We start from the raw sequence: 25,664 nt of genomic DNA on the forward strand, positions 1-25,664 counted from the left end.
AGAAATAATTCCTTTTGCAATTGCAACGAAAAGAATAAAATACCTAGGAATAAATTTAACGAAGCATGCGAAGGACCTATGTAATGAAAACTACAAGACCCTATTAAAAGAAATCAAAGAAGATACAAAGAAATGGAAAGATATTCCGTGTTCTTGGATTGGAAGAATCAACATAGTTAATGCTTTATTACCTAAAGCATTACACAGATTTAATGCAATCCTCATCAAAATCCCATTGGCATTTTTTAAAGAAATAGAACAAAAAAATCATCAGATTTATATGGAAGCACAAAAGACTCCGAATTGCCAAAGCCATTCCGAGAAAAAAAGAATGAGGCTGGAGGCATCACTGTGCCCAACTTCAAATTATACTACAAAGCGACAGTAATCAAAACAGTATGGTATTGGCAGAAAAACAGACACACGGACCAGTGGAACAGAATTGAGAGTCCAAAAGTAAACCCATATTCATACTGGCAAATAATTTTTGACAAAAAAGCCAAAAACATACCATCGAGAAAGGAAAGCCTCTTCAATAAATGGTGCTGGGAAAACTGGAAAGCCACCTGCAAAAGAATGAAACTAGACTGTTGTCTGTCATCACACACCAAAATTAACTCAAAATGGATTAAGGATTTAAATATAAGACCTGAAACAATAAAATGCATAGAAGAAAACATAGGAACTAAACTCAAGGACCTTGGACTTAAAGAGGATTTTATGAATTTGACCTCAAAATCAAGGGAAGTAAAAGCTATAATAAATGAATGGGACTACATCAAACTAAAAAGCTTCTGCTCATCAAAAGAAATCACCAACAAGGTAAAGAGACAACTATCTGAATGAGAAAATATATTTGCAAGTAAAGCCTCAGATAAGGGCCTAATATCCAAAATATACAAAGAACTCATACAACTCAATAACAACAAAAAAGCAAACGATCCAATCAAAAAATGGGCAGAGGACCTGAACAGACACCTCTCTCTAGAGGACATACAAATGGCCAACAAATATTTGAAAAGATGTTCAACATCCCTAGCTATTAGGGAAATGCAAATCAAAACCACAATGAGATACCATCTCACACCTGTTACAATAGTTATAATCAACAGGACAAATAATAACAAATGCTGGAGAGGATGCAGAGAATAAAGAACCCTCATATACTGCTGGTGGGACTGCAAATTGGTACAGCCACTATGGAAAACAGTGTGGAGGGTCTTCAAAAAACTAATTGATCTACTATATGATCCAGCAATCCCTCTACTAGGTATTTACCCCAAAGACTTGAAAACCCATATCCGAAAAGATATTTGTACACCAAAGTTCATAGCATCATTATTCACAGTGGCCAGGACATGGAAGCAACCGAAGTGTCCTACAATAGTTGATTGGCTAAAGAAGCTGTGGTACGTATATACAATGGAATATTAGCCATAAGAAGAGATGAAATACTACCATTTGTGACAATGTGAATGGATCTTGAAATAATCATGCTAAGCGAAATAAGCCAGACAGAAAAAAGCTGAAAATCACATGATATCACTTATATGTGGGATATAAACCTGAAAGCAACAAATGAACAGGACAAACAAACAGAGACTCACGGACATGGACTATAGACTAGTGGTTACCAGAGGGTAAGGGGTGGGGGAGGAGAGGGAAAGTAGATGGGGTAAAGGGGGTCAAATATAGGGGTGTAGGGGGAGGGTGAAGTGCGTAAAGTGGGTCAAATATAAGGTAGCTGAAGGAAACTGGACTTTGGGTGGTAAACATACAATAGAATATATAGATGTCGAATGACAATGTACACCTGAAAAGTATATGATTGTATTAACCAATGTTACCCCAATAAACTTAATTAAAAAAAAGATATATCAGCCCCTTCAGCTGACTTTTCCTCTCAAAAGTCAAAAGCCACTAGATACTGAAACTAACATAATATTATATGTAAACCATAATTTAAAAATAAAAATAAAGTTAAAAAAAAAAAAAGAAAGAAAGCCACTTCTCAAATGGGTCTTTCCATCATGATCACAAAAATACGTATCTGAGCCAGGATCCTTGTGAACCAAAGATCACTAAATAAGCCAATGATTTTGATAGTTTTAAAATTTATTTGATCTTCAAACCTACTGAATTTAAATGCAGTTTCTTTTAATAACTGGATTAATCTTTACTATTAAAATATTATTTTTTATTTATATTGGATGACATTCTCTAACAATTTTTCAAGATGAACTTTTCTTTTAAATTATTCAAGTTACTTACTGACATTGAATGATAAGCTGGCTTTGGTAGATGTAGAATATTTACTGCCCATGTTCAATTGTACAGGATATTATAACATTAAGAACCAAGAAGTACAAAGATGAAAATTTGATCTTACTGTATTGAAAACCAAATGGCTTTTCTATTAGTATCAGTCCATTCTGTTAAAAGTGAGAAAGAACATTTATATAAAATTGCTAAGAAATATGAAGCATTCAATTAAGTACTAATGCTATGGATGTATACTTTCCATTTTTGAACCACATTATCAGTGAATCATTTTTACTTAAAATGCATTAAATAAATAAGTTAGTTCAGAATTAACTAACCTTACATCTCAGAAATTATTAAAATAAAAAAGTAAGCTTTTAACAATCAAAAGCTGTCACAAGCAGCTTTATGAACTTTAATGAAAATTGTTTATAAAATATAAACTTCATCAAAATATGCTTCTGCCTTTCTCTGATAGATAAGAAGAATTACAATATACACTTCAAACCCTTTCAGGACACAATCTCTAAAATCCAAATGATTCTCTGCATTTAAAGAATGGAGCTTTTAGAATATAAATTAATTCAAACAATTATGTCATTTGTTCACTGTAAAATTAGAAATGGTTCCTGTTCTAGTTTCATACGTCCAGGAAAAGAAAACAGGTTTCAAAATAAGTAGCTACGAAATGCTTGGTTGTTCATTTCCTTAGGGAAGTTCAGTAAGTCAGCTTATCTTCTGGCCTTCAAACTAGAAGCCTTTTCTGTTATTAAATTAGCATCAAATTCATAAGCAAATTACTCTTCTGGGAACTAGGTTCAAATGTATTAAGGTTAAATTTTGATTACCTTTTTCAAATCAAGCAAATGATTTTGTACCATAAGAGTTTATGGAAATAAATTTTATGTAAACATTTTAACAATTCCCTATTTATTAAATCTAAGCATTGTAATTTGGGGGCATTAACATGCTTACAGTAATGAAATAAGGAAAGACTGGGAATAATAAAAAGATCAGTGACCTTATTTATAGTTAAGGTCTAAACTCAGCTTCATTAAACTGATAGCCTGCTCCTTTATATCACTGTGTTACTGAGAATGTGATATTACCCAGATATTCAGATATTAAAAATGTTCTGTATATATTTACTAGGGCTTCCATAACAAATTACCACATTCTAAGTGACTTAAAACAATAGAAATTTCTCCTCTCACAGTTCTGGAAACCAGAAGTCTGACATCGGAGTGTTGTTGGGGCCGTGCCCCTTTGAAGGCTCTAGGGAAGAATTCTTCCTTGCATCTTCCTAGCTTCTGGTGGCTCCCAGCCATCTTCAGCATTGCTTGGCTTGTAGATGCATCACTCCAATCTCTGCCTCTGTTTTCACCCAGCCTTCTTCTGTGTGCGTTCTCTTTTCTTCTCTTCTTATAAGGACACCAGGCACTGGATTGAGGGCCCACCTCGAGATCCCTACTAATTAAGTGTACAAAGACCCTATTTTCAAATAAGATCACATTCATAGGTACTGGCAGTTAGGATTTGAACATGTCTTTTAGGGATACACAATTCAACCCACTACAAGCTCTAAGTCAGTAATTAGAATCAAAAATTGAATTAATTCAATCTCTTTCTATTCTAAGAATTGTTAAAATTTTGGTAAATGTATAAAATGTCCAAGATATGTGAGAAATGAGATGAGGGGCATATAAAGAGGAAAACTGGTTATCTTTGTTTATAATTACTTTTTATATTCACCTTACTCTCTCTCTAAAACTAATTATATTTCTAATTATATTTCTAATTAGAGAGGAAGAAATACCTGACCACCACTGCTAAAAGTACTTTCCTCATGAAAGAAACAAAAAAGAGTAGGTGAAAATATTCTGCTGCAAGGTTATTATCTTGAGGTAAACAGCATACTTGGAAATTCAATTTGATTACTGATTCATTTATATTTCTAATTTTATACATTTATAAGTATAATTCATTAGATAATTATATCTACCATTTATCCTTTTGTTATTTAAGTCAATAGATTTTATGGTCTTTACAATATTATGACTATGCAAATTAAAAAATATTCTTTTAAAGACCCTGAAGCCAAAATTTCTATATGGTAAAATCCTTCCCTCTCCCCTCAAAAAAGGCAACACCAAATGCTAGCAAGAATGAAAGAGCAACAGGAATTCTCATTCATTGGTGGTGGGAACTGATAAAGGTACAGTCACTTTGCAAGACAGTTTGGCAGTTTCGTACAAAAGATTCTTATCAAAATCCAGCAATCCCACTTCTACACACTTACCAAATGAGTTGAAGACTTAATGTCTACATAAAAATCTGCACATGAATGATTTTAGAAGCTTTATTCATAATTACCAAAAACTGGAAGCAACCAAAATGTCCTTCAAAAGGTGAATGAATAAGCAAACTGTAGTAAACCCATTGAGTGGAATGTTATTCAGCAATAAAAATAAATGAGTTACTAAGCTACAAAAAGATATGGAGAAAACTTAAAAAGATATTGCTAATGAAAGAAGCCAATTCGAAAAGGCTACCAACTGTATGATTCCAAATACATGGCATTATAGAAAAGGCAAAACTATGTTGACAGTAAAAAATCAGTGATTGTCAGAGATTCAGGGTAGGAGGAGTGGATGAGCAGGTGGAGCACGGGATTTTTAAGGCAATGAAACTACTGTATATGGCACTGTAATGGTGGTATGTGACATTACACATTTGTCAAAAACCACAACTGAACCCTCGCATAAACAATGGAATTTAGTTAATAAAAATGCATCGATATTGGTTCATCGGTCATAACAGATGTACCATACTAACCAAGATGCTAATAAATAGGTGGCTCTGGGGGAAGAAGGGGTATATGGGAAAGAAACTCTCTGTACTCAATTTTCTGTAAACCTAAAACTTCTAAAATTAATAAAAAATAAAAATAATAAAGTTATGTTTCTTTTTATCCTAGATCAAGTTTGATTTAAATAACGTAGTCCTTGAGAGTTTTCTAGGATTACCCTCCTGACCTACGATGCTGGGTTTATGAACAATCATTCGATTTTCCTCTTTTCTATATTTTCCGGTGCTCTCTTACAATGATATCTAAAAGCCAGCAAATAAATCTAATCTGTTTTTTGAGAACTAAATCTCTGAATGTAAACTTATTAGCATTTTAGATTTCCAGTAGGAAATTACTTAATTAATTTATTTTAATTCCTTGGCCTGTAGGATCTCTCTCAATCTCTTTAAAATAGTATTAGACAGGGGCTGGAAATTTCATTTAAAAAAATACAATTTCTTATTAATTTATAATAGTTTATATCCAAGAACAACTGTATGTGTTAAATGACAGCATCAATACTCTAATATGTGCTTATTTTTCTATTTCCTCTGTCTTCTTTGGGCATTTATTGGGGCGGGGATGCCCAATGCTACAGAATGTACCTTTTCTTTTTGGTAATGTTATTACTATCTTTTTTTTTTTAAAGTTTCAATGTTTGTGTAGTATACATGACATATTAATATGAAGAGCACAACTTGAATTCACTGAATCCAAAGACAAAAAAAAACAAACGATTTTCTCTCACGAATATAATGCTTTCTACCTTTCTAGAACACTACCACAAACACCACCAAAAATTTTTTTAAAATCCTGCTCTTTGGGAATTTAGAGATTTCCTTTAGATTTGTGTGGGGATAAACTATACCAAAGAACAAAATCAACTCTTAAAAACTAAATTTATTATGGATTCATATAAAGTTATATTACTTTTTATATTTTAAATAACTATAATGCAGCTTTTTGCTGTTTTTAGTTTAAACATCATATTTTATAATTATAAAACTATAAAATATAGGTTAGTTTTTGAGATATAAAGGGAGAAATAGTAAAAACAGTAGACTGAAATAGTCTATTTTAACCTTGTTGCAATATTTACATGATCTTCTATATAATGAGGCATATAATCTTGCTGTTGCTTTCCCATCACCCCAAGATTAATAGAATGTAAAGCCTCCATAACCTATTATGTCTACCTAGGGAATATGGGAGTTCTTTGTATAATGCACTGCATAGCATCTAACTGAAAATCTAATTAAGTAGAACTAAAGATGCTAAAAGTACCTATGTGCTTTCAATTGTCTGTTATTTGCTGACCTGTAGATAACTTTTCAATTGTTTATATTATTTGCTGACCTGTAGATAGATTTCAGCTTGCTATTTTCAAATAAATAATAAAGTCCATTAAGAACAATGTTTTTTTAGTAACTAAATGCTCTATGATTATCAACTCAACTGTGTATCTCTCTCCTTAATGGTGGCCCAAAATGCTTAGGTAAGTTTGAACTTGCATGAAATATTTACTTGGTTGCATTTGCAAATTGTACGCTCACATGAATAACTGTGAAGTAGGCATGGCTTCCCTTTCAGCTTTTATATTTGCTTTCTCTGTCTCACATTTTATGGTCCTTTGCCCGGGTGTCTTTGGCCTCCATTGCCATTTCTTGGGCTTCTTTGGGACCCTACTGCGGCATTCTGTATGACATTCGGTATGCTATACAATTGTGTGATTTCCCTAAGAAGACTCTCTGGCAAGAGCGTGAGCTTTTGGCAAGCACAGGTGGCCTCAGGGTGCAGGCTGCTGCAGGAGTCAACGACACAGAGCTCTAGTTGTGCTAAGCAGATGCAGCTGTGGCAAACATTATAGGAAAAAGAGACAGTGGTTATAGGAAATCAATAGTGTTAGGTTTAAATAGGCAGCATAAACACACTTTCCAAATTAAGTTACTCTATGTTGTCTTGAACTCTCTATCTTTAGGGTCAAGGAATGAACTTTGGAGGAGCTGAATTCAATTCCTATTGATTTTCCATAGGCTCAAAGATCACTCTACCAACATGGTCTCTCTCACTTTGTCTCTAAATGATTTTAGTATACATGAGAAAGTAAACTTCCCACGTGCGTCTTTGTCAGCCTTAAGTGATTACTCAGAAATAGGTAGTAGAAACAGTTAGTGTGTCATAGGACTAAAAACGTTTGCTCATGAGAAATGGCCAAAGCTTTATGATTATATACAGCACACACTCAGTTCAGAAACAACATTTTAAGTTAGAGATTTTATTAAAATATGCTGAATGGGAAACAAAGAAACCTCAAATAAGACCTGTGATGGGTGTTTCCAACACTGCATTTTAAATTTTGCTAGAAGATCACATATTTTCCAATTGCTCTTCTCTGAGAGAAGAGGCAATATGCACAGTGGGCTAAAATCTGACCTAGAGTTGAGCTCTCCCAATAGAGTTGCAATTTGTTTTCAAGCTGTACATTATGGATGATTGGTATTCTGGCAGAAATAACACTGAGAAGGTATCCTCAGATACCACTAGGTCCCTGTTATGATCCTTGGCAAAAGCTATTAGACTCTGGAAGCACAAATTGGCCTGAGGTAATGCTCAAGAAGACGGAAATTTGCTTATTTTCTAAACAGTGTGATTGAGACAAGTGTAATGATAATGTTTTGTCTCATTAACTCTTTGGTCTCTTTCAAAAGTCAAGCATGTCAGAAAGTTGGGCTTGCAAATGTGGAAGGCACTGTATGACGGAGCCCGCTCCAGGTGGACATAGGCCCCACTGTGGCTGTAGAAGCCCAGCTCTTTCTCTGCACTGAAAACATCTCTGAGACTGAAGAAAGAAAGACAGTGGAGAAGCCTCTGGATTTTTCTCTTACAAAAGTAAAAGAATTCAAATTTGGATTTTAATCCTTTGGCCATTGGACTTTAACTTGCAAAGGGAATTAAAGTTTGGATATTAATTTTTCCCATGAAATTGATGAGCAGACTTATACTCGAATTTCTTATATTCCTGTGTTTCTAGCACTTTATTATTGGACTATAAGCAATTTTTTCTTGAAACATCCTTTAAACTACATTTCAGGAAAGAATATCTAATGTAATTGGACCGAGTATTAAATGAGAAATAAAAAAAGGACATTCAGTGTTAGTTGCATTGTGATCATGAAGTCAATTTCATTACTGTCCTGTTCTAACCATTTGATTCCAGAAAGATACCCAACAGGGTAATGGCTGGGATCAGGGAAGTGGTCTCATGGAGGAAGTAGCCAGAGAGTCTCTGGATTCAGCTGACCTCCTCTACACCGGATGGACAAGTTAATCTTTGGCACTCGGCATCTACCATCTCTGGATAACAACCCACCTACACATTCAGTCTCCTTTCTCAGAGAAGGGCATTTGAAGAAAAAAGTTCTGCGTTCTTGCAAATCTTAAGAGAGAATAAAATTTTGGGATATATTAAGAGAAAATGACTTTGTTTCCTTCCACATGGAAGTCGATCAGAGAGGATAATATTCCCAGCCTCTCTCACACTCTTTGCTTGCTCTGCCTTTGCCTGCAGAGTGGAAACCACCTCTGCTTCTACAACAGCAGGACTTGGTTTCCGTATTAGGACCTTCTTCTGGTCCTGTTGTTAATATGGTGGAAAATTTTATTGGCTTTGCCGACTAGCTTCATAAATCAGCTCTACAAATGATTATTGCTTATTGTTTTAAGGAGAAGTAAAGGCTTATATTAAAGTACAAAAAAATCCAAAGATGTTCTGATTAATATAAAATTTAATATCCATTTTGATATAAATAAAGGCATACTTAATAGCATATATTTAGCACATGAAAAGAGTACCTTTAAGATTCTGGAAAATTTTATGAATTCCCTTTAAGTAATCCTTGCTAAAACTGATGCAGTCACAAGGAAATGAGAAAATTATTAAATAGGAGGAAAATATTTGTGAGAAACATAAAATCATGTTTTTATGTGACACAATATTTGATGTGCAGATGTTTAGAAGAATATTGCTTTTATAATTTTAGTTTCACGCTGTGTTTTCAGTAAATGGACAAAAACTCGGTGAAGATATTTATATTTCTCTAAACAACTCCACTTTCCTAAATGGATTCATATTGATTTTGTAAATGCTTCTCCCCTCCCAACAAGTAATGTGTTTGTGTCAGTTATACATGCCAGTCACCACTTACAGTTAATTATAACATAGCAATGCTGTAGGAAATGGAAATAAACATTTCTAGTTGAAGACAGAAAATATATTTTTGAAAAGTCTCCCACAACACTTAAGGAGGAAATTTCCTAAGATTTAAAATGTTATCTTTTTCATTTCATTTTAATAAAAGCTTCATGCTGAAAATTTTATAGCAATAGTTGTTTGAGATATGGTTTGTAATAAACATGTTATAAGGGAATATAATTTGAATGATGAATAGAAAATCTTAGACACTAAGGATTAGTATTAATAACAGGCATGATATTGCTGTTACTGTACAATTTTTTCATCAAGTTGTAGATAAACTAAGATACAGTTTACCACAGTGCATTATGAAAAGTGTATTTGTAGAGCTGGAAAGGGCCTTAAACATCGTTCTGATCCAACACCATCATATTACACACAAGGAAATTAAGGTGACAAGGATATAAATACAACTTACATGTCACACAATATTTACCATACTGAGAAGGATCACACACGCTTCTGACTTTCTCAGAACTTAGTTAGAGTAGAGATGATATACCAGTCACTGTCAATCTATATTTTTTTAGTGTGGCCATTAATTTAAAAAGTTCATTTATTTATTCTTTAAGTACTTTTCTGTGTCACACACCACTATTGGCTGGGAACACGGTGTGAACAACACAGATAAGAGATAATATCCCGAATTTTCATTCATTAAGTTTGCCTTCTATTGGGAAGAAACCAAAAGCAAATCAATCATATGTAAATCAGAATCATACAATAAATATTATGTCATTAAATATGTTAAATATAATTATTAACCTACAATATAATAAATAAATCATGAAATTTGGTGCCACGCAAAGAACTGAAATAGAGATATAATAAAGAATGACTTGATGGTCTAAACTGGGGCTCAGGGAAAGCCTCTCTGATGGGTGACATTAAGATGTGACTTAAGAGACAAGGAGGAGATAGCCATGAGAAGATCAGGAGGGAGCTGTTTCCAGGAAAAAAATGAAACTTGGCTCTTTTAGGGAACATAAAAGAGGCCAAGGTGGCCGAAACATATGAGATAAAGTTGTAGATGTGGACAGGAGACTGGCCATACAGGCCTTGGGGATAAGATCTATGTTATTGTTAAATACGATAGGGAACCACTGAATAATCTTAATTTGGAAAGGGGGACAGGGGACCAAAAGGATAATCTGATTTGAGATTCTGACAATTTTTCCAGTTTCTTTAGTGAGAAGAATGGACAGACAGAGGGTAACAGCGAGGGAGACCAGTTAGGAGGCTATTTGCATAATCATGGCAAGAGATAGTCGTGGTTTACATAGGAAGATGGCATTGAAGATACGGACACATATATGTGAATTCAGGATATCTTTCAGAGAGAGGTTGGTTGGAATTGCTCTACTGAATGACAGGAGGAGAGTAAAGAAAAGAGAGATTTCGATTTGGAAATTGGGTGGGTGGCTGATGGTGCCATTTACCAGGAGAAGAAAATCTAAGAAATAGCTTTTTAGGATGAGGAAGAAAAGCTTTATCAGTAGGTCTAAATATCAAATTCCCTTCTCAGAAAACTGAAGAAGTGAATAGGTTCTCACCAACATGACTTTTCTCTATATAAGAAATAACCTCCTTCTGCTAGTAAATAACAGGCTTCCTGAGCCTTTTTACTGAGATTTTTTTTAAATGAAAGCTTTACACTATTTCAAGATTCCAATAACAATTTAAAATAATCAGCATCTTTACTTGTAGTGAAGTATCTATTCAATTTTGCAGAAGTCATTACTACATTTGCGAACTTTTTGCCATAAAGCACAATTAAATAGGAGGATAATTGGGATGACCAGACAATAAAAAAAAAAAAAAAAAACAGTAAGTAGCTTTCATCATAAAGGATTTGTGTTGTGTCTTTTGTTGCACTAATGAAATGATTTGTAAGACCGTGTATACGCTTAGGCTCAGAATCCTCTTACATCTCACGCTTCGTCTTTAAAAGTCACCACATTGGACCGCCAAATGTCTTTGTAAAATACAGAAGCTCATAAAATATAAGACAGAAGGGAGTAATAAATAAATAAATGAGAAAATTGCCAAATATACGAAACTTTCACAACACATATACTTTCTAACTTGCATAATCCCTGTTAGGCAATGTTTCTAACAACAACAAAGTCATGGGCAGGGGGCGGGGGCAGCTGAATCATAAAGCAAAAAAATTCCTTCTTTAGAATGAAAACATCCTTCCAATTTTCTATTACATTTGAAAGTTCACTCCTTTTAGTCAGTCTGCAGTACATAAGGTTGGTTGTACAAAATAATTTGTGAGTGACAAGCTGACACCATCAGCTTATTTCTTCTGTGCGATTCAGCACTCACTAGTTATCAGTGGGCTCCCCTAATCGTGTTGAAGACTGAATTAAATGAGAACGGTCCTACTGTGCATTGCCATGTGAGACTGAAAGGCCACTAAGAGCCTGCACGAGCCCATCACTGTGGGCACTGCCATCACAAACCATGCTTGACTCAAAAAGTGATTTTTTAAACCTCACTTTCTTATATAATCTTAAAGTTTTGTGGAACCCTGGTTAAGAAACAAGGGTCTAAAGTGTTTATTATTTAAGAAACAACACCATAATAAACCTGACTTGTCTGTATTTATGAGATGCAGCTACAATGAGAATGAAAGTCACACAAGCAAGTATAAAAGCCAGGTCTCCATAACTCAGTTGCTCCCCTACATGGCTTGTAAATTATGCAGGTAGTGCACACTAGTTACTCCAAAACCAAAATATCAAAATATATTCTGGCTTGGAAAAGCGTTCTTAGGAAGCTGCCTATGATGCTGTGAGGCACCCCAGTTATCAGTGTGGCATCTGGAACCTCTTTCTTCTCCATTCTTAATTATAAATAAAGGTCAGTTTTGAGTTAAATTTATATTTTGTTTGAATCGGATTGACAATTTAGCTATTTGTGATAATGCAAGAGGAAACAAAATGTTTTGTTTTGGTCTTGTTAAGTGTGAAGTGCCTATTAAATAACCATGTAAAATATCAAACAGGCATATGGATTTTAAGCCTGGAGTTGCAGTGTGAGTCAGAGCTGAATATGTATTTACGAGCACAGGAATAAATGAAATAACATAGGGTAAAGAAGTCCAAGAATTAAACCCCTGGTATTACAATATTTTAAGGATGAAACGAGAGCCAGAAACAAAGTAGACATATATGTAGTAGCCAATGAGAAAGACAGTTCAGAATATTGTCCTAAGAGAAAAATGTGTTCCAAAAAGGAGAAAGGGGTCAATTTTAACAATGCTGCTAAACATCAAGAAAAAGGCGTTATTGGGTTCAGAAGCACGGACAACCCTGACAAGAGCAAATTCAATGTAACGTTGGGGTCACTCCACTGCTTTGAGGCTGTATGATAAGGAAGTGGAGAAAATGAGACTTCAAGTCAAGGCTGTGTCCTTATTTAAGATATAGGGTAGCATAGAACTTTATAGACTGATGGAAATAAAATAATAAGAAACCAGTGGTGTATGGATGGTGGGGATGATTTCACAAACAGAGCACTTAAGTCATGGAGGAATGAGATTCACAACAGAAAAGAGATAACTTCTCAGGTAATAGAAGGAAAGGTAGAGAGCAGAGATGGTTATCTTGTGCTGGGAATAAAAGAGAACTCATGTCAGCTTCTATTTCCTCAACGAAAATTGAGACAAGATTGCGAACTAAGAGAAGGATTCTTGTAGGAGGTTTGAGTGAGCGAGAAAAGAAGAAAGATAGGAGTAAAATATACCAACACGACAATTATAACAAAAATAATGTGATAAATGTCATAAGAGATACATAAGATGCTACAGTGTCATCAAAGAGAAAGGCCAAATCCAAAAAAAAAGAAAAAAGAAAAAAACCAGTTAAGTGCAAAGCTTTAATGGAGGGGAATGCATTTGGGCTGGGTATCAAGGAAGTAGGATTGTCAAAGGCAGACATGATGTGGGAAGTGTGGTCCAAGATGAAGGAACAGAATAAACAGAAAGAAGACAGGAGAGCACACACGTGATAGCCCAACAGAGAGTTATCTTCTCTGGCCTGACTTTAGGGCATGTATGCAGGAGTGGCTGACTCCAAAGGAAGGTTTGAGCTACAGCACTGAGGTCTCCTAATGTTACATTAAGATCCTGGACTTTTCATTGGAAATGAGAAACCTCAGGTAATCCCCACTCCATTCTGCCCAAACTCTGCATTTATGTCTTGATTACAGTACCTGCCACTTTTGCTGTTATTTATCTTATCATGAATCTGTTGTTTTCAACAAATTAAAAACTCTCCAAAAGTAGTGTCACATGCCTAAAGCCCTAGAGCTTTGCATGTTTTCTGGAACATAATAAATGCAAGACACATTTTATTTTATAAACAAATAATCAAAGCTGGACATTATGAGGACTTATCTAGCAGTAACCTACCAAATGCATTTCTAAGAAGAGTGACTGGAGGAAAAGTCACTGGTTAGAAAGTGACTTCATAAGTCCTGGTGAGGTAGAGGTTCTAACCTAACCTGGAGCTATTATTCTGTGTATGTAAAAACTTTAAGCAAAATAATAACAAACAGAATGCTTTTATGCTTGGTATTATTGAGACACTTAAAAATATGCAATCTACTTAAAATATAGCAGGGTAACCAATTGAGATATAAATATGTATTCTGATTTTACTACTAATAGAGATAAAGAATGAGAGGTATTTTGCCCTTTCATATCTGAAGTAAGTAACATTTGTGTTCTGATTTTCAGGCCCTTGTTTAGGCAAAAGGAAACAGATATTCTTTAGATTTCAGGGCCCTGCTAAAGAAAACCTTATAATGAGCATGCCCCCCTCCCACCACCAATAATTCCTCTCTAAGGAGCAACCCTCTTCCTCATTCCCATAATTAAGATGGAATTTATCATACTTCCTGTCTCTTAGGTTGGCCAATCCAAATATTTTTCTCCCTGGCCACAAAAGCCACTTCAGGGATGAGTCTATACTCATTCAGAATATTCTCTGAAAATTTTGCAAAACCTAATAATAAAGTGAACCAACTCCTGCTAGAAGCCATCTATCAGTAGAGAGAACGTAAAATACAGAAGCTCATAAAATATAAGACAGAAGGGAGTAATAAATAAATAAATGAGAAAATTGCCAAATATGCGAAACTTTCACAACACATATACTTTCTAACTTGCATAATCCCTGTTAGGCAATGTTTCTAACAACAACAAAGTCATGGGCGGGGGGCGGGGGCAGCTGAATCATAAAGCAAAAAAATTCCTTCTTTAGAATGAAAACATCCTTCCAATTTTCTATTACATTTGAAAGTTCACTCCTTTTAGTCAGTCTGCAGTACATAAGGTTGGTTGTACAAAATAATTTGTGAGTGACAAGCTGACACCATCAGCTTATTTCTTCTGTGCGATTCAGCACTCACCAGTTATCAGTGGGCTCCCCTAATCGTGTTGAAGACTGAATTAAATGAGAACGGTCCTACTGTGCATTGTCATGTGAGACTGAAAGGCCACTAAGAGCCTGCACGAGCCCATCACTGTGGGCACTGCCATCACAAACCATGCTTGACTCAAAAAGTGATTTTTTAAACCTCACTTTCTTATATAATCTTAAAGTTTTGTGGAACCCTGGTTAAGAAACAAGGGTCTAAAGTGTTTATTATTTAAGAAACAACACCATAATAAACCTGACTTGTCTGTATTTATGAGATGCAGCTACAATGAGAATGAAAGTCACACAAGCAAGTATAAAAGCCAGGTCTCCATAACTCAGTTGCTCCCCTACATGGCTTGTAAATTATGCAGGTAGTGCACACTAGTTACTCCAAAACCAAAATATCAAAATATATTCTGGCTTGGAAAAGCGTTCTTAGGAAGCTGCCTATGATGCTGTGAGGCACCCCAGTTATCAGTGTGGCATCTGGAACCTCTTTCTTCTCCATTCTTAATTATAAATAAAGGTCAGTTTTGAGTTAAATTTATATTTTGTTTGAATCGGATTGACAATTTAGCTATTTGTGATAATGCAAGAGGAAACAAAATGTTTTGTTTTGGTCTTGTTAAGTGTGAAGTGCCTATTAAATAACCATGTAAAATATCAAACAGGCATATGGATTTTAAGCCTGGAGTTGCAGTGTGAGTCAGAGCTGAATATGTATTTACGAGCACAGGAATAAATGAAATAACATAGGGTAAAGAAGTCCAAGAATTAAACCCCTGGTATTACAATATTTTAAGGATGAAACGAGAGCCAGAAACAAAGTAGACATATATGTAGTAGCCAATGAGAAAGACAGTTCAGAATATTGTCCTAAGAGAAAAATGTGTTCCAAAAAGGAGAAAGGGGTCAATTTTAACAATGCTGCTAAACATCAAGAAAAAGGCGTTATTGGGTTCAGAAGCACGGACAACCCTGACAAGAGCAAATTCAATGTAACGTTGGGGTCACTCCACTGCTTTGAGGCTGTATGATAAGGAAGTGGAGAAAATGAGACTTCAAGTCAAGGCTGTGTCCTTATTTAAGATATAGGGTAGCATAGAACTTTATAGACTGATGGAAATAAAATAATAAGAAACCAGTGGTGTATGGATGGTGGGGATGATTTCACAAACAGAGCACTTAAGTCATGGAGGAATGAGATTCACAACAGAAAAGAGATAACTTCTCAGGTAATAGAAGGAAAGGTAGAGAGCAGAGATGGTTATCTTGTGCTGGGAATAAAAGAGAACTCATGTCAGCTTCTATTTCCTCAACGAAAATTGAGACAAGATTGCGAACTAAGAGAAGGATTCTTGTAGGAGGTTTGAGTGAGCGAGAAAAGAAGAAAGATAGGAGTAAAATATACCAACACGACAATTATAACAAAAATAATGTGATAAATGTCATAAGAGATACATAAGATGCTACAGTGTCATCAAAGAGAAAGGCCAAATCCAAAAAAAAAGAAAAAAGAAAAAAACCAGTTAAGTGCAAAGCTTTAATGGAGGGGAATGCATTTGGGCTGGGTATCAAGGAAGTAGGATTGTCAAAGGCAGACATGATGTGGGAAGTGTGGTCCAAGATGAAGGAACAGAATAAACAGAAAGAAGACAGGAGAGCACACACGTGATAGCCCAACAGAGAGTTATCTTCTCTGGCCTGACTTTAGGGCATGTATGCAGGAGTGGCTGACTCCAAAGGAAGGTTTGAGCTACAGCACTGAGGTCTCCTAATGTTACATTAAGATCCTGGACTTTTCATTGGAAATGAGAAACCTCAGGTAATCCCCACTCCATTCTGCCCAAACTCTGCATTTATGTCTTGATTACAGTACCTGCCACTTTTGCTGTTATTTATCTTATCATGAATCTGTTGTTTTCAACAAATTAAAAACTCTCCAAAAGTAGTGTCACATGCCTAAAGCCCTAGAGCTTTGCATGTTTTCTGGAACATAATAAATGCAAGACACATTTTATTTTATAAACAAATAATCAAAGCTGGACATTATGAGGACTTATCTAGCAGTAACCTACCAAATGCATTTCTAAGAAGAGTGACTGGAGGAAAAGTCACTGGTTAGAAAGTGACTTCATAAGTCCTGGTGAGGTAGAGGTTCTAACCTAACCTGGAGCTATTATTCTGTGTATGTAAAAACTTTAAGCAAAATAATAACAAACAGAATGCTTTTATGCTTGGTATTATTGAGACACTTAAAAATATGCAATCTACTTAAAATATAGCAGGGTAACCAATTGAGATATAAATATGTATTCTGATTTTACTACTAATAGAGATAAAGAATGAGAGGTATTTTGCCCTTTCATATCTGAAGTAAGTAAGCAAACATTTGTGTTCTGATTTTCAGGCCCTTGTTTAGGCAAAAGGAAACAGATATTCTTTACATTTCAGGGCCCTGCTAAAGAAAACCTTATAATGAGCATGCCCCCCTCCCACCACCAATAATTCCTCTCTAAGGAGCAACCCTCTTCCTCATTCCCATAATTAAGATGGAATTTATCATACTTCCTGTCTCTTAGGTTGGCCAATCCAAATATTTTTCTCCCTGGCCACAAAAGCCACTTCAGGGATGAGTCTATACTCATTCAGAATATTCTCTGAAAATTTTGCAAAACCTAATAATAAAGTGAACCAACTCCTGCTAGAAGCCATCTATCAGTAGAGAGAACCAGCTTGAGAAAACAGCCAACAAGGAGGAAAATCAGAGCAAGGAGCAGACAGAGAGGGATACTGTTTCAGCCCCTAGGCCAAGCCCATCTGAAGCCAGTGGTGGCTATTGAGTTTCCATTTCTTTATGCCAATAAACCCCGCTTATGTGCTTAAATGAGTTTGAGTTCTTGTATCTTGCAATGGAATGAGCTTGACTGATACAAGCCACCACCAGGGTTATTTGGAAGTTGAAGATCCACTGAGAAAAGAGAGAAGAGATTGTTGGCAGTTCCCTGAATAAGAGAAATGTAAGTCAGCCAAGGAGAGCTTGTGAGTGTTTGCAAGTCTGGAATGATAATGGGTATTTGAAACTTTTCATTAAGTGACAAAGATCTGGATCCCATTTGTCCATAGTTCTCCAGACAGGAATGGCTTGCAAGATAGACCTAGAGAGTCTAAACACTAGCCACTGGGCTTTAGGAATCCTGGTGAAAGACCCTATCCCCAGTTGGCTCAGGAGGGTGGCTCACTCATGCCCTGCTGCAAACCCTCCCCACAACCACGGCCCAAGGACCGAAATCAGGGTCTTTCAAAATTTGGGAACCTAAAAGCTTTGCAGAAGTTTCTATCTACCCATAGTGTCTGATATTAGCCTTATGACTTGCAGTCAGATTCAGTTCAACTTAAAATAACAAATAGTATTAGTAGTTTACATGCTTGGGAATTATACAGAAAATTCATAGCAACTACATATTTTTTAAACCAATGCCTGATTAGACTTTGTAAAAGTGAAACTAAATATGTTTATTTCTAACATCTTTACTTACTTCTTCAAAAATGTGCTTTTTTCCCCATTCTTATTAGCATTTTATTTTATTTTCTTTTATTATTAGTTTCAAGTATACAGTATGTTAGTTAGACCTTTATATAGTTTATGAAACAATCCCCTGATTACTCTATCTTCCCTCTGGTTCTACACATAGCTATTACATTACTGCTAACTGTATTCCCTATGCCGTGCTCCCTATTCCCATGACCGTCTATCAACTACTAATCAGTACTGCTTTAACCCTTCACTCCTTTCTCCCAGCCCCCCCAGCACCCTCCCCTCTATTTGTGAATCTGTTTTGATTAGTTTGTTCTTTTTGTTCCTTAGATTCTGCATATAAGTGAAATCATATGGTATTTATCTTCCTCTGTCTGACTTATTTTGCTCAGCATAATAATCTCTAGGTCTATCCATGTCATTGAAAATGGTAGGATTTCATTTTTTTATGGCTAAGTAATATTCCATTATATATATGAACCATAACATTTTTATCCAATAGTCTGTTGATGGGCATTTAGGCTGTTTCCATATCTTGGGTATTGTGAATTGCACTGCCATGAACATTTGGGTGCATAGATCTTTATAAATTAAAAATGTGCTTTTAATAATAAGCCATTTAACTTGATTATTTTCCAGTTAAATTTCTCATTTGTTTGAACCTCATTTACTATTATACTGATGGTCTTTATTCTGTTTCAAAAATAAAAGGAAAATCATCCAGATTTCAAAGTTAGCAGATATATTTATGTAAAATAAACTTGCAACCACTAAAATTAGCTACATCTGCAGGAAACTCTTCCTTTTAACTCAAAATCCTTTTTTTCTTAATATAAAATTGTTGAATTTGTGGTTTCCTTTTGTGATTCTTTTGTAATAAAAAATCAGAAAATATGTGAAACTACATAAGTTCATTATTAGAAAGAGTAAATGAATTCTAAATATGAATATTTCATAATTACATCTCATTTAAATCTAAAGTAAAAATAATAGTTTTGGAAAAGTAAACCTTTGATATTATGCTTTTAATGAGTTTTTTAAATCATGGAAAATGTGTCTTCCTAGGCAAAAATATAATCAGGCTTTCAAAAAGCTAGGACTTTGTTATTATAAGCGAAAATTCACATTCAGATGACACAAATCACTATGACATTCAAATAAAAGGTGTTTTGTTTTTGTTTTTAAATTCCTCATATTGAACAGAGGGTCCCTGGCCTATTCTGTAGCCACATCCCCCAGTTTGCATAATATAAACAAAAGACACACCCCTCCTGAAGAATTTTTTTTTGTTACATTACTGTACATAGAATTGTGACATTTTATGTGTACAAATGCTACTCCTATCAACGAATGCAGGAAAAATAGGGAGAGACATTGCTTCCTTCTTTTTGTGACTCCAGGGAGCTTGAGTCTTTAGTGTTCTTTCATTGCAAGTAATGGAACTCAAGCTAGCTTAGGGGAAAAAAGTAGGGAGAAAATTATTAGGAAAAGTTGGGGATGTCTCATGAACACCAAAAACAATATCAGAGTTAGTTTCTCAAGAAGGACTAGAATCTCAATTTTAATACATCCCTCCCCCTTTATCTCACACGCACGCTCCCTTGCTCTCTCTCTCTCTCTCTCTCAATCTTTTACCTTATATATCTTATTATTTTCTTTCTGCACTTAGATGACATGGTACAATTGGTACAATTTATCCCAAATCATGGCTGGAATCTCTTGGATCCAGTTTTAGATTCCTAAGTTAATAGGATAACATAAGCAAATATAATATAAACATGTATTTTAAGGAGTATCCCAAATCCTTATGGACAGATGTGGGGAAAAGTAGAATGCATTCTCAGACGCAGGAGCCCAGAATATATCTACTCCAAATACCTTTTTAAAAATGTATTTAAAAAGCAACATAGAAGTTTTTCAATGGTTGTCCTTTTTTCAAACTTTTGGAAAAAAGCTTTTATATTTCCTCAATATAACATAATTTCATCTTCTTTTCTATACTGTAGACCATGTAAGATATAGGTTTTATGACCTCTGCTTTTGGCCCACCTTCATACACCTTGAGTAATATTAACTTTTGTAGTACAACTGTGGAGAGAGTGGGTGGCAGGCAGGACAGCAGTCAGAATACTTCATCTTGACTAAGTCCATAGAATAGAATAACAATTGGGTGGCAGGGGATTTTGCCTTATATATTAAAAAAAAAAAAAAAAAAGGAATAATGCATTCCTGGAAAGGACTAATGCACTTGCTTTTACTTTGGAATCCAGTTTACATAAAATTGATTGAAAGGGTGTGAATTTTATTTTTCCATTTATACGAGTTATTAAAATAGGATTTTATCTTTTCATAATTGTATTTTTCATTAAGTTCTATTAGGACATAGGACATACATCATGGAAAACAAGGTGTATTTGAAACAAAAAAATGAAACTCTACTGCTCAGAGTGTCCCTTGAGGACTTGTTAGGGCCGTAGAGGAGTCCAGGCCTGAGAATCAAGTAGGCCCAGGATCGAGTCCTGATGTCTGTCTTCATCTTACACTTTTGAGACAGCCATGGTGATAAATTAATTCTTTATTCATTATGAATTAAAAAATTAGCGTTCTAAGCTAATTTTCAGTGTGAATTAAAACTGGTAATCGTGTGCTGCTAACAGGAATGTAAAATGGTACTGCTGCTTTGGAAAACAGCCAAAATTAGGTTAAACATAGTTAATGTATGACCCAGCAATTCTACTGCTAGGATATATACCCAAGAAAACTGAAAGCATACTTCCACGTTAAAATGTATACACGAATGTTCACAGCAGCATTATTAATAATACCAAAAGTGAAAACAACTGACAGATCTATCAGCTGATGAATGAATAAACAGAATGTGTATGTTTATTCAATGGCATATTATTCAGCAATAAAAACGAAAGAAGAATCGATATATCCTACAACATGGTTGAGCCTTGAAAATATTACCTAAGTGAAAGAAGTCAGTCACAAAAAACCATATAGCATATGATTCTATTTATGTGAAATGTCCAGAATAGGCAAATCTGTAGAGACAGAATGTAGATTAGTGGTTGCCTAGGACTGGGGAAGGATGGAAAGTGACAGTTAATAGGTACAGGGTTCTTTCCCTTCATATTTCTATTCATATTGCCTCATCCTACCTTAAAATAAAGAGGAATAAAATGATAAATACTCTGAGCGCTATTTAAATGCTAATATTACTAACATTAAATATTACTACTAGTACCAATATTAAATAATATTACTAATATTGACTAGTAATGACACAATTAATAAAATTTATTGCCATTCATTATAATTTATTTATCAATTACAATGTACCAGGCACTGGGCTAAGCATTTTTTATTCATTAATTAATATTCATAATAATCCTGTGAGAGGTGAAGTGCTATTAATCCAATTTATATATGAGGAAGTTGGGGCTCAGAAAGCTTTGATTAATTTTTCCAATCTGTAAGTTTAATAAATAGCAGAGCAGATAAATCCAACTGTAGCCGATCCCATGGGCCAAATCCTTAAACATTATGCAGCCTCCCCTGCAATAGCCTGATGGGTATGTGTAACTGATTACAGAACACTTTGCTTGATCATGCCTTTAGAATTTCCCCTAGTATTTTAGGTAAATTCATCATATAAACCAGCCTAAACACTGCTGTCTCTTCTGTAGATTTTCAGTACCCTGAGAGAACATTCAACTACCTTCTGAGTTAGATATTGTAATGATATGCATTCTCTTAATCACTATTTTCGATTGGTACAAACCAGTTCAATATTAACAGGCTCACTAGCACCCTTCACATAATTAAGGCTAATTGTGCATTCATCAGAGAGCACCATGTGGGTATCCACTGGGATTTTGAGTGATGCATGATGTTTCAGCAACATTGACAGGAGTCCTTCCAAGATAATATTATGTAGGTAAATTAATAATTATGTATTAATGCACTATCAGAAGAGAATACAAGGTTACTGCTACCTTGAACTGTGGATCTTTTAAAAATTTAACAGAAAACATGCATCTCACGAAAGTAGAGCCTTGTCTTAAACTGTTTCCAATAATAATAGAAGTTAACATTCATCAAAATGCTAACTATAACCTAGGTATTGGTGCTTTACATGTATCATCTAATTTAATCCTAAAACAATACTGCAAACCAGGGCCTATTATAGTATTATTCTCTTTTCACAGATGTGGAATATAGGACAGAGGGAAGTAGTCGAGTAAAGATATCAGGTATTCTAGCATAAAGCCCATACCCTTAACCACTACTCTACAGGGACTCCATATGCTTAAAATAAGTTCCAGTTAATATAAATCATTAACTGATGTCAGCTTGAAATACATATAAAAGAAGAGTCTATGCTAAGGAAATAATTTAAAAACCAGTGTTGAGAGACATTTCAGAAAATAACTGGAAATGTTTTGATTCATTTGCTATGTGTATTTCTAAATATATTCTGATATTGTTAAGGAAAAAGAAATGCTATTATTACAACAAATTTATTCCTACATGGTAACAGGAAGAGGAGAGGCAAGATAAAGTGAAGCCCTCTTGATTTATTAATCCCCAAAAGCTGTTCTTAGGTTAAATTTAAAGGTAAAATTGCCCAACTCTAGATTTGTAGGAATAAGGAGGCAAAGACAAGTCTCTATGGGTCTGGAGGAGGTGTCTGAGAAATTCTGAAACAAGAGCCATAAAACTGGCTTGGGCTGGTCCTTATAAATCTGAAGCCTTAAATCAAGAAGAAAAATTGAATTCAGAATGGTGAGTATAACAGCCAAGATGATTTCAAGGTGGGATTCTGAAACCAAAGTAATAAAGATGGAAATCAACAGAGGCAGAATCTAAGAATTAGGGCTAGAGGCTGAAATGGGCCAGAAATGGGTAAAATGGCAAGTAAAACAAATGGAGGGCAAAGCAGACACCTGGCTGAGATTTTTACCAGGCAACTGGGTATACTTGTACTACCTCACAACTCCACAAATGAGAGTTTTCAAATCAAGACCCTGAGTTTGTTAAAGTTTCAATTGTTTAAAAGCAGCGTCTAAGGATGGCTTTATGTGTCTGGTGGTGATCAGCTCTCTTTTTAACAGTATTCAGTTCTTACCAACAGAAGAAAGTGTTTGAGGAGACTGGCAAGAATGAGGTAAGCTTCCAGAAGACATTGCTTTATTATCCCCAAACTCTAGTATAATTCCACAGTAAAATTAATATGGTATGTATCTTAAAGCTGAGACTCAACAGTAACAAAAATAATTAAAATAAGCATAATAATTCCTAACATCTAATAAAACTATATTTACAAGTATGATATGAATTAGTGATAATCTGAATCAAAGCTCATGAACTTTCAGAAATGAAAGGGAAAAAAGATAAAAGATAAAGCAAACTAGTGCAAAACATAAAGTACTACCACCTTCTCATGTTACTAAAACACACAGATAATCTTATGGGAATGCTATACAAAGCAGGTTATCCAGTAGCCATGTGAAAATAACTTGAATCCAGTATTTAGTTATGAAATTTCTATCACAAAGTATAATTTGAATTATAAGATTATATTATAAAAATATGGCTTTACAGTTAAAGAATTAGCAACCACAGCCTAAAGACTGAGACTTATCCCTAGTCACTTTCTCAAGTTTTATATCTATTGTGGGAACTAGATAAAGAATGAAAGTATTGAAAAACTTCCCTGCAGTGCTCTTGTTAGAAATAAATATTTTCATTTGGACCAAGTACATAGCATTTTTTCAAAGATTAGCAACTTTTTTCATCAAGTGACATTCTAAATCAATTTAGTAAACTCAATTAGCTTTTCCTGAAAGTATATTATAAATAATTTACTGATGACATGGTACTCTAAACTAGTTGAACAAACTCAGTTAATTTTATTGAAAGTGTATTTTGAACCATTTACTAATATTGTAAATTAGATAATATAATTTTAAATATATTTTAAAATCAGTGACATTTTGGTAATTAGATCTAGGGAAACAAACTATTGATTATACTGGTATCATTTTGTTTATAAATGTTGGCACATTTTCTGGCATTATCTATAAGGTGTCTGAGCACTTCAGTTTTGAATTAAAAAAATGCCCTTTGTAAAATAGATTAATAATAAATTGAAGTGTGGCACACCATTGAGATAAAGTCAAAATACAATTCTGTAAGTTTTGCATGTCAAGAATTATACTGAAATACATACAGGAAAAACAAAAGCAAATGATAAATGTCTGCCTAATATAAAGAGACAGACTGCAGAAGTAAGAAGGACCTAGATTTAAATTTCAGCTCTTCAGCTTTTTTGCTGTTTTTGAATTTTAGACAATTTACATCTTTTTCAACCTTGGTTTATTAAATAGAAAAATAGGTTTAACATTGCCTGCCTTGCAGGTTTGTTAGGAGGATTTATAATAATATATGTAAATTCCTTAGCATGGTCCTTACCATACAATGAAAGCTGTAGAAATTTCTGCTCTTGCTAATGTTATTTGTATCATTATTATCATACTTTAAACTCTGGATAAATCAGAAATTGTGGTGCACTACTCATCTAAATTCTTTATGTCTCAATCTAATATCAATAATATTTTGTTATTAACATCTAAATTCTTCTATTCTCTCTGGTCAGTAGATACTGAATCTTTTTCCAACTCTAACTCTATTCAACTTTATTTCTTCTGGGCTTATGTAATAAAAGCCCTTCTTTAAACTATTTACAATACCCTTTTATCATCTGCACCTTCATAATATTACAATGCATCCATTTCAATATAAAATACTTTCACATTTATTAATAAATAAAATTTTATTTTCCCCCAGTAGTTAGAAAATAAGTATGGTACTGTGCCCCAAACACTGTACTAGGCTCGGTGGACACCAAAGAACACTGTTTATCTTTTGGGGGCTTATGATCTAGTAAAGGATACAGAAGTTAACCTGATGTGCCATAGAGAGGTTCAGCATGCCAGAAGAACTCAAAAAAAGTTACAGTTATAGCATTTTTATGATAATATTAAGTATGTGACAGATGAAAATGAAATTAATTTAAAAAATGGATTGTTCTGGTAACAAACTAGGAAGATGAAGCTGAGAATCACAATAGATACCAAAAGAATGGAAAAATTCTATAATCTACTCAATGTGATATAAACTCAGAAAGGAATAAATAGGAAAAACAAGAGATTGGATTCAATAGACTCTTGTTTCTCAGATTAAATGAATGCCACTCTATGGTTTATTCACAGATGTTTATGTGATAAGGACTGACTCTGGCTTCCTGATGAAAAATTAATGCCC

General features: G+C 34.5%; 1 protein-coding gene across 15 annotated transcripts in view; it reads right to left on the bottom strand.

Annotated features, from left to right (window-relative positions):
- Positions 1 to 25,664, bottom strand: part of CHODL (chondrolectin) — a 315,491-nt gene that overhangs the window by 49,795 nt on the left and 240,032 nt on the right. Inside the window, exon 1 of one of the 15 annotated variants that reach the window (XM_023529531.1) lies at positions 512 to 530. The exons of the other annotated variants lie outside the window; for them this stretch is intronic. The gene's annotated coding sequence lies outside the window, so the exon portion shown is untranslated. Of the gene's footprint in view, positions 1 to 511; positions 531 to 25,664 lie in introns of those variants that run through there. 15 annotated transcript variants of the gene reach the window in all.

This window comes from Pteropus vampyrus, unplaced genomic scaffold (genome assembly GCF_000151845.1).
Source record: "Pteropus vampyrus isolate Shadow unplaced genomic scaffold, Pvam_2.0 Scaffold38, whole genome shotgun sequence".
NCBI classification, from domain to species: Eukaryota; Metazoa; Chordata; class Mammalia; order Chiroptera; family Pteropodidae; genus Pteropus; species Pteropus vampyrus.